This window comes from Primulina tabacum, chromosome 17 (assembly GCF_025594145.1).
Source record: "Primulina tabacum isolate GXHZ01 chromosome 17, ASM2559414v2, whole genome shotgun sequence".
Classification (NCBI taxonomy): Eukaryota; Viridiplantae; Streptophyta; class Magnoliopsida; order Lamiales; family Gesneriaceae; genus Primulina; species Primulina tabacum.
The window spans coordinates 10,507,886-10,518,958 of NC_134566.1; the positions used below are offsets into that span (position 1 = coordinate 10,507,886).

At 34.0% G+C, this 11,073-nt stretch overlaps 1 long non-coding RNA gene across 1 annotated transcript; it reads right to left on the reverse strand.

Moving 5' to 3' along the window:
• Window positions 1-2,915: 2,915 nt before the first annotated feature.
• LOC142531302 (uncharacterized) lies at window positions 2,916-4,348 on the reverse strand. The gene is made up of 2 exons (XR_012816252.1): window positions 3,450-4,348; window positions 2,916-3,236 (listed from the first exon to the last, which is right to left on the reverse strand). It is a non-coding gene; the product is annotated as an uncharacterized LOC142531302 (long non-coding RNA).
• Between the last annotated feature and the right edge of the window lie 6,725 nt (window positions 4,349-11,073).

Below are 11,073 nucleotides of genomic sequence, written 5' to 3' on the forward strand. Positions count from 1 at the left end.
CTTTGCCTCAAATCTCCCATTTTTTGTACTATAAGAAGAGTCAAAACTTATTATGCATGCTAAATTTCCTCGACGCCCATCAACATCTTACTTTATTTTCATAAGGAAATGTCCTAAAAATAATAAAAATTTCTTAATAGATATTATTTCTTACCTTTTTAAGATATTACAAAATCGTACATATTTAAATTTAGCAATTAGCATCCCAAATTTAATGTACATACCGTTAATTATTGACACAAAAATTAACTTCTACATCCTGAATATCAAAGCTTATATAATTCTTATCTCATATTTTCATAAATAATTTATTATACCCTAGTCAAACATTTCATCTTCAGTCAGAAGCTTATCTTCGAAAGGTAAATTCCCAAAAATGTAAGTCAACTTATATCAGATAGGTGTATTCCCAAAAATATGAGTCAACTTATATCTGATAGGTACATTCCCAATATAATTCAACTTATCTTTGTACCTTCCCAAAGAAATGTTACACTTCTTTCTTTTCGTATCATATAACCATAATACCAGTCTAGCATATCTTATCATCTCTCCATCATCACTGCTCTTTTTCCACTACATCCATAGGTACTTTTTCTTCTTCTTTTATGTTTTTCACGACAAGGTGCATATGGTTATTTTGTTTTTGCAGTCTATCCATAGTGCTATGAAACTTGGCGATATAATGTTCTTGCATGCTAACATGGTCTTCATGTTGATGATGAAGGCGGTTAGCAAGATCCTTCTCAGTTTCAATCCTTGCTATCAAATTTCGGTTAGGGGAAACTATTCGTACCACGTGAGATGGATTACACAGGGTTAGGGCGAGCTGGCTCTCTGCTCGATCAAGGTGATGGGTGAAACGCTGTATATCAGTTTGAAGTAGTGTTTTTTTTTTCTTCCATGAGTTCTTGTTTCTCCCTAGCTAGTTGAGCATTTAGAGTATCAATCTCACGAGTTTGGTTGTCGATGGTAAGTTGACGCATGCGAAGAGTGGCTTGATCACGAGTGCGAGAGACAGTCATTTCTTAGAGAAATCAAAGTAATGGCAAAAATCAAAATTACCGCGTCGGACAAGTAAAATAATTGGATCGAACAAAATCTTTCGTTGGATTTTCACAAGTGGAAAGAAAGGTTAATTTCGCACAGATTGAAAGCAATTGATGAAATTGAGTTTCGAGATTGTATGCGAAATAATAAGTTATCCAACTATGGCGACAACTTGAATTTGAGGATTTAAACAAACGAATATGAGTGTGATATATCAGAATGATTTGGATGGGAAGGCTTGGGCTTTTACCAAAATTTGGCGAAGGCTTCGCCAAATTTTGTCTATCAAACTCCCAGCCGGATTATGAACCTAGCGGTTCTGATACCACTTAAATGTCACGCCCCAAAGCCGAGACGTGTCATCGGCGTTTTTTAACGATTTAAATCGTATAACAACAAGCCACGTAGTACATCAAATAACCAAAAGCCAGTCTATTACATAAATCAATAATCGTCTTTACAATGCGATTAAAACGAAATGCGGAAGCGTAAAATACGATAATCTAACTAAAAGATAGAATAACAAGACTGGTCTTGAATCGGATCACCATCCCCAAAAGTATTCTTGTTCCTTATCTTCGATTTGTTCCTCGTTCTTATCTGGGGTGGGAATTTAAGGGGTGAGTATTTGGGAAATACTCAATAAATGGGGGTCGATCGGGCATAACAAATATCAATGTTATAATTATATGAGTACGTTATCATAATTTCAATCATAAGCATGTTGAATCGAACATGAACAAGATACAAACATAGCACTGAAAATCATCTCATTTTTCACGGTTTACTGATCAGTCCTCTATATGTTACTCCTCTAAGGGACGAGGCCAAAAGAACGGTTATTATAACCCACCGCATCAGTGCCTTAAACAAAACATATCAAATATCAGAATTTTCTTGCCATTTCTAATTCGAATCATGACAGTGCATTTCAAATATTTCAAACATGCTTTCAAATATTATAACTAATATGAAACAACAAATTGTTCAAGGATTTTCATAACAAATAGGAACGAATATATTATGTCAATCGAATTTCAAGAAACATACATAATGTTTTTTTAGCAATTATGGATATACTTACGAAGAACAAGTATATCGATATATATATCAAATAGTATATTTATGAAATGCAAGTGTACGTAAGTGTATAACAAAAACCCACTTACTTGAAAGATTGTACCAAATCTTGGAATGAACAAGTTGTAGTTTGACACCGAACATTCACTTTGCAAAAATGTTTGTGCCTAATTGAACCGTTGGATCGATCTGAATTTTGGATATGTTGCTCAAAACACGTGTAGGTGTATTCTGAACGGTGAAGATCGAATTTGGACGTGTAAACTATGAGAAAAACCTTCTGAAATTGTGGACAATATTTGGTACTCGAAAATTGCAACTTTTGGAGAAAACTTTTGATGTTGTTTTGGTGTGATTTTCATTCATTCCTTTGCCACTATTTATAGGCACCAATATGAATTTAGGCGTTCTCCCTCAATGCCAAAGATTGAATGGTTTGAATGAATTTTAATTCATGGTGACTTTAGGTCTTCCACCTCCATGCCAAATGTTGTATTGTTTGAATGTGCTTTAATTCATGGCTTTGTGTAGCTAATTGTGTAGCTATTTCTTTGGGTCTTCGCAATATTACTATCTATTACTTGGGAATTTGAAATTGCAAAATAAAAATTATCGAAGTAAAATACCAAATTTCTGCTAGTCATGTCAGAGAACCAGAAGTATAATTTCTTTCGTTCTTTGTATTTAGGCTATAATAATTTTTTTGTTGTTTTTGAGCTTCTATTTTATCATTTTGAGAATTTTTCGTCACAAATCAAAGAACTCAATTGTGTCACAACAATAGAGACAATTCAAGAGCAAAATTTATTTTACACACTTGTAAAATTATATATGCGTGCTTCACTCACAAGCCAAATATCACGCATGCATACATATATATATATATATATATATATATATATATATATATATATAAACAAGCCCTAATTAAAGAATATACATATTCAACTTTATGTTCAAGCATAATCACCAACTGAAACTGATGGACTCAAAATGCAGGTTTTTGGCCGAACCAGATGCGCATATTCTAGCAACTTCATGTCTCATGCTCTTCGGACCGCAAACCAAAACCCCAACGTCAGATCCTTTGCATTCAAGAAGTATTCCTGCCTTGCGTCATTGTATCAACCATAATCAAACATCTCTCAAGGTCTTAATGCTTTTAATCAACTTACAAGTGAAGAAATGAATGTATATATATAGCTAAACTTTGAGTTGTATTCTTTAGGTTTTGAGATGACGCTCCCGTTTAATTCCGGGCATGAATTGATGGGAATGAAATGGAAAAGATTTCAAACTAGAATCGAGAGAGCACTTACTTTTTAGATCAGGTCTTGCACCAAAATGCACCTTAGTAGACTGAACAAGAGACTGATGAGGAAGGCTCTCGAGTTCCGTATCCACACCACATAACCAAGAAGCAGGCGACATTGTTGGTTTCGTGTATTCGAAATTCTGAATCTGCTTCCCTTCAGCAGAAATCTTCCTCTTTTGCCACAATAAAACAAAACTAGCGGCCACAAAAATACAAACACATACAAGAAACATGTACCAAAGAATCTTGAAGCTGTAATGGTAATTCTCCCCTCTACGTTCCACGGGATAGATACGGTAACGCGTAACAAGGCCTAAAGTTATCAAAAACAAGACAAATGATGATGATATTATGGTGGCTAGACAGAGCCAGCTGTTCTTGCCAAGAATTGGGGAAATAGGTGCATCCATTGGATTGGGCTTGAACAGTTTAGTTTGGATCTGTTTCTTGGAATCTTCCAAGGGTTTTTCGTTTTCTCTCGTGACGTACGCTTCAATCTGTAGTTGTAGTTCGGAGAGATTCAAAGAGGTGCCGGAAAAAGGGAGCAAAAGGTCGAGTATTGTGAGATCAGTTGTGTTCTTGAAGGCTGAGACTAGAAGAATATTTGGAGCTCTAATGGTGGATTTTGTTGTGGTTGAGTGAATGATTTCACGTATCATGGAGATGAATGGAGCAATGCCACTTCCTCCGCTGATCATCACCAATGACTCGTGCCTGTAAAAATTATAACTTCCTTGGTACAAACCTACCTAACAAAAAATGTAATTGTTTTTCAAAAATTAATTTATTAAGACTTGAACCAAGTAGCTCGATGAGAAATGTTGAGCTATCTTGAATAGTATATATTCGAGCTTGACTTGAAGAGAGGCTCGGGCAAATCATGCTCCGACAATATCTAACTTGACTTGATTTCCGGGTCCAAAATTTAAGCTATAGTTTGAGTAGTAAGCTACCGATTTTTTGAATTTTAACCGTTTTGATTTAATTCGTATTTGTCGATTTAAAAGTGATATATTGATGTATATATCGGTTACATGTTGTAGGTTCAATCGTTGGGGATGTGTTTAAAGTATAATTCTTCGACAAGATTGGTGAATCGAACTTTGATGTGTTTGACATGAAAAATAATGATTTAAATAGTCATATTTTTCCGGGAAGATCATTTTTGAAAGCTTCAAATCTATCAAAAATGTTAATAGTTGTACTTTTACTAAGGAATTTGATGGTGAGATTGCAAAGTTTAATATTTATGAAGCCATGAAATATCCTCTCGGTGAAAAATGAAAATACTATTAATACTCTTGATATAACTGATTACTTATCACAAGAAAGAATGAAGTCGAACCAATAACAATAAAAAGAGGCGTTGCTTGGGAGGCAACCATGGAGAGTTGGTTTCTTTCTTTTATTTTTATTGATTTTTTAATTTTTATCTCTTATTATATTTTATTTTACATTGAGAACAATGTTTGATTTAGAAGTGAAAGATGATATGTGAGAACCCGAAATTCCAGCAGTTAGCATTTTGCAGCAGCTAGCAATATTCAGCAGCAATGCAAGAATTTCAGCAGAAGCTAACAAAATTCCAGCAGCTATTAATACTTCAGAAGCTGATATTTTTTCAGCAGACATGCATTTTTCAGCAGACAGAATCCAACAGCAGAAGAGTTCAGTAGCGAGATTCCAGCAGATAACTATTGATTTTGCTTATGACTTGTAACTGAAGCATTTATCATGGAATAAAGGACTGTAATGACACATAATGACAGATTATGGCCATTAATGGGATGCTAACAGTCAGAATTTTGGCCTATAAATAACACCCTCAAATATCTGAATTGATGTTACACAAATCTTGAGTATCACTTAAAAATTCGAGTTAAGAGAGCACCTTTGTTCAAGCAAAAAAATCCAGTAGCGAGAACAACAGATTTCAGACTTCAACCGAAACTCCTAGCAAAATTACAGTAAGTGAGCTTATGTATAAATATCTTGAATCCAGTTTGATGATTTATGTTTTAAAGCAAAGTTTCTGTATGTTCGATTTCTGATAACTGATTTTTGAAGCACTGAAACTTAGTGAACTAATGATAGGAATATATATTCTGAACATTACTGATTACTGGCCTCGCCCCTTAGAGGAGAGAACATATAGGGGACTGATATCAGTTTAGCCATGAAATTCACGAACGTGCTCAGTGCTTACTTGATAAATTTCTGACTACTGAATACTGATTTTTGAATACTGATTTCTGTTCTGAAAATAAGAATTTCTGTATATCATTCGTATTACTATTTCTGTTTAAAAATGGTTTTGAAAACTGGGAGTTATTCCCGTCCCCCGCTTACTGAGTGACAACCATATCACTCACCCACCAAACCCATTTCATATAAGAACGAGGAATGATTGTTAGAAGAGGAAGAAGCAGACTCAATTCTGGGGCTGGTGAAGAAGACTATTCTAAATTATGTTTCCAGCTGTATCTGTTAAAATGATGTTATGTTTGGTTTTACATTTCCGCTGTAAAATATTCGTTCTTCGAGTTGTATCAGACAATGAATATTATGAATAAAAGACTGGTTTCTGAATTTTGTACTTCTGAGACTTGTTGTTTCCGAATGTAAATTTGAGAGCAACGCCGGTGTCAACCAACCCCCGTCCCGGGGCGTGACATTGAAGTGGTATCAGAGCGAACCAGGTTTCATAATCCAGGGAGGAGGAACTAGAAATAATAAGTTCTGATAGACTTCTGAAAATAAGGTTTGAAAGTTAATGAAATAGACTACTGAAAATAAACTACGGTAATAGACTACTAAAAATAAGCTACTGTAATAGACTGCTGAAATAAGTAGTAAAAAAATAAATAAATTTCACTAGCCCAAAATCAGTAGGCCTAAATCAGTAGACCGGAACCAGTAGACCGGAACCAGCAGATAACAGAAAAACAGTAGCATCAAAACCAATAGTCTGGAACCAGAACCAACAGATAGAAATCAGTAGATCTGAATGCAGAAGACCTGGTCATTAGACCTGGAATGCAGCAGACTGGTTCTAACAGTGCTGGAAAATTTCAGACTTCAACCGAAACTCTTAGCAAAATTACGGTAAGTGGGCTTATGTATAAATATCTTGAATCCAGTTTGATGATTTATGTTTTAAAGCAAAGTTTCTGTATGTTCGATTTCTGATAACTGATTTTTGAAGCACTGAAACTTAGTGAACTAATGGTAGGAATATATATTCTGAACATTACTGATTACTGATTACTTGCCTCACCCCTTAGAGGAGAGAACATATAGGGGACTTATATCAGTTTAGCCATGAAATTCACGAACGTGCTCAGTGCTTACTTGATAAATTTCTGATTACTGATTTCTGAATACTGATTTCTGTTCTGAAAATAAGAATTTCTGTATATCATTCGTATTACTATTTCTGTTTAAAAATGGTTTTGAAAACTGGGAGTTATTCCCGCCCCAGCTTACTGAGTGACAACCATATCACTCACCCACCAAACCCATCTCAGATAAGAACGAGGAAGAATTGTTATAAGAGGAAGAGCAGACTCAATTCTGGGGCTGGTGAAGAAGACTGTTCTAAATTATGTTTCCGCTGTATCTATTAAAATGATGTTATGTTTGGTTTTACATTTCCGCTGTAAAACATTCGTTCTTTGAGTTGTATCAGACAATGAATATTATGAATAAAAGACTGGTTTCTGAATTTTATACTTCTGAGGCTTGTTGTTTTCGAATGTAAATTTGAGAGCAACGTCGGTGTCAACCAACCCCCGTCCCGGGGCGTGACATGGTATATATCTTTGTTTCTATTTTCAATTTCTAGTTTTTAATTTTTCTGCATGTTTATTCAAAAAAAAAGTAAGACGGAGTGAAGTTGTTTGATCCACAAAACATATAATATTTATTTTTTATCTCTCTCATTCGAATCCTGAATGCTTCTGTTGCAAGTCTATAAAAAAATTGATGTTTTCTTTGTTTGCAACTGATTTTGCATTCTTACTACTGCATTTATGGGAAGTTGTTCTTGATAATGTGTTGAAATGAGAAGCGTATGGGGTCTAGCACACATACTATTTTTCTTTGGTAAACATTAAGCCTAAGAGCAATCATTATATCATGCTCAGTTTTCTTTGATTTTGTGTTGGTAATGCAGTGTTGATTTTTCTAGAATTTTCATTGTTATACATGTCTTTGTTAACACTTTGTGGTAGATTGGGTGCATAAAGAAAATGATAAGGTATTAGGTTCAAACCCTTTTCTTTTCATCATCAGTGGCGTTCTTTTGACCCTACATTGATTCATAGACCTTTAGTGAGCCAACTTTGAGCCTGAGCATTTTCCTTAGAAAATAACCACATTACAAGCCATGATAAATCTCTTTTGTTGGTTATTCATCTCTTTGAATATTGAATTGGAGAATCATACAAACTTTTCACATTTAGCATCACTTTGAGCCAAAAAATTGAAAATTATTGAGATTGAGTGATTCAAGCTCGAAGTTATTGTCTCAAAAAAATCTTATTCATCGAAAAAAAGAAAAAAAGAAAGAAGAAAAAATATTGAGAAAAGAAAGAAAAAAATGGTACTATTACATTATTTGATGTTATAATGAGATTGAAGAGGTTGTTGTTACCTGTATGCAATTGTTTTTGTGAAAAGTGTATGATTTCTTCAGTTCCATAAACATGTTTTTACTTTTATCCTACCTTACCTCTAGCCATGTTAAAACCCATTTACATCCATTTTGATTGTGCATCTTAATCTATTCATGTGGTGGAAGGATGTGATATATCTCCAAGCTTATGATAAAAGTTTTGAGTGTTTTGAAAAGAGAGCTATTTGATACATACCTAGACAGTTATGAATGTAATGAGTGAATTATGTGAGGAGTTGTTAGACACCATGCATTTTAATTTCTATACATTTTTATGGAAGTGATTTTTCATGATGTTGGTAGGTGAGATGCTCAAAATTCAACTTGTTTTTTATGTATTAAAATTTTTACGGATAAGTCAAGGAAGTGGAAGGAGAATAAAAAGTTGAGATAATGAATTGAATTCTTTTATACTCGAGGACAAATATGATTTAGGTGTGAGCTGATTTTGATAGGCTCGTAATAGTTCATATTTTTGTATCATATTTCTTATTTTCTCACTTCCGACACGCTCAATTAATACACTTTTGAGTTATTTTATTGTGGGAGGAAGTTTAATACTCTTGGGGATAAATTTCAGCTAAAAAGTGATTTTTTTATCAATTCGAAGTTGTCAATATGAATTTTGTGGAAGACTTGAAGCATAAAAAATTCATAAGAAAATTTTCCACAAGGCCTTGTGCATGCCTTGTGATTGTTTCTCAGCTGCCTATGAAAACTTAAGTCGGAGAGAATCGCAAGGAGTGGAATTCAAAATTTGCGAAGATTATGCAAAATTTTAGAGTCTTAATTATGAAATTTGATTTATAAAAAATTCTTGGAGAGACAATTTATTATTGAGATAAAGAAATACTAGATAGAGTTTTATTTCATAAAAAATTTATATTCTTTTTTTTGATATCCTTTTAGTATTATGTTTTTTTTAGTTGATGGGCTTTTTCTGGGGCCCAGTTAATTGATCTTTACGTGAAGAAGAGAAAGATGCATACCATTGATTCACTCCATCGATCTTCACGTGAAGGACAAGCAAGAGCACGCGCATGACTTTTTCCTAGTTTTCTCAAGGATTCTAGTAATTTTCTTTGCTTTATTTTTATTTATTTACATGGAAATCGTAAATCGAGCCATGCTTGGCTAAAGGTTTTATATCTGATTCAAGGGGTAATTTTATTACTTCAACATCTATAGTTCAAAGTCAAATCCATTTACTAATGGATGCAGTGAATGAGTATGTTGATAATAAGATTGAGTTCTTTGATGAATGAGTTGAGTTTAGCATAGTCACCTTCGCCAAGAAATTAAAAAAAAAAACACCACTATGAATAAGTTCATATATCTTGAAAGATGGTACTAAAACAAGTCAAAAGAGTGATAATTGCAGAAGAACTTCAACACAAAGACTATCTAATGTATCTCTTGCTAATTAAAAAATCACTGTCATCTATGAAGATTTCAGAGCCAACTATGATTCAACCAGTCCAATTGATTTTGATGATATAGATGTGCTTAATCAATTGGACATGTATCTAATCCCTCTCCAAATGAAAGTCAAAGTTTTGGAGAATGATCATCAGTTGTTCATACAGTCGATACCAAAAACAAAGAAAATTTTGAGAAGGTCACTAAAACTGATACGACCCATGTCAACCGACTGAAGGCACAATTCAGAATGGTGAATCCTCATCTAGTCAGCCTCATCAGAGTTGTTCTTCTTCTCCTCTAATCGTGGAAATTTATCTTGCTACTATTGATGAATTTATGCATTCTATTGCAATACAACAGTTAGAGGATGTGCACACAGAAGGAGTTGAAGACGTGGTTGTTGATGAACTAGTTAGCAAATTAGCAGAATTGTTGAGTGAAGTGCATACAGTAGCAACTGAAATCGTTAAGAGTTGGTGAATCAGATAGATATTGAATATGCTGTTATTTTGTTTAATGTGCAAAATTAACAATTTTTTCAAGATCAACCGATTATGCTGATTGAAGAATGAACCTCCTCCAATTCAAATCCAAATCTCTCATTGGTTGTATCTAAACATTCTCCAGTCAAGGATTTTTCAAACTTTGCACTATCTCCAAAACTAAACATTCCTAAGGAAAATGCTTTGGGTAGTATCACTGCAAGTTTGGCTTCCGTCACCTTTAGTCTCACCATTCTACGGACTACGGAGAAGTCAGGTCAACACTGAAAATTCTTTGGATAGTTTTCGAGGCAAGATGCTAAGAGAAGTAGCACACCTGTCCAAGGAAGTTATCAATATTTTTAGCTCTTTGAACAAACTGAAAAATGATCAAGTTCTTACTGCTTAGACTCTTTCTTGACAAATTACTTCTTCTAATCATGACCTATCAATTAAGATAGACACATTCATGAAGATCTATCCTCAAAAATTGATACATCGTCTACTAAACAGAGTTCAGTTCTTGAAATTTTGAAGACTTCTAGTGTTGACAAAAAGGGAAAGTTAGTCAAAGAGGGGAAGTCAGTCAGAAAACCAACTGGAATATAAGTCTTCAAAATTTCAAGAACTGACATCTGAAGACCAACTGGAATATAAATCAGTTAAGCTAAAGAGACATCAGTTCTTTCTTCTGACATCTGAAGACCAACTGGCATCTGAAGAGCTTTAAACGGATTAGAGCTTTAAACGGATCATGACTCACAAATCCGTTTAAAGCTCTAATTTTACCAAACTTACATCTAAAGACCAACTGAAATATAAGTCAGTTAAGCTAAAGAGACATTTTATGAATAATCAGTTAGACTACTCATAGTTACCAACCTGAATTATTGCATAAAATCTTTCGTACAAATAGTCTCTAAATTGTCAGTAATCCGCGAGCACTACCTACATCGTAAGATTTGTCAGAAAGGACAAGTGACGTGAAAAAGACGTGATTAACGACTATTATATTTGGAACAAATATAATATTTGATTTTATTGACCGT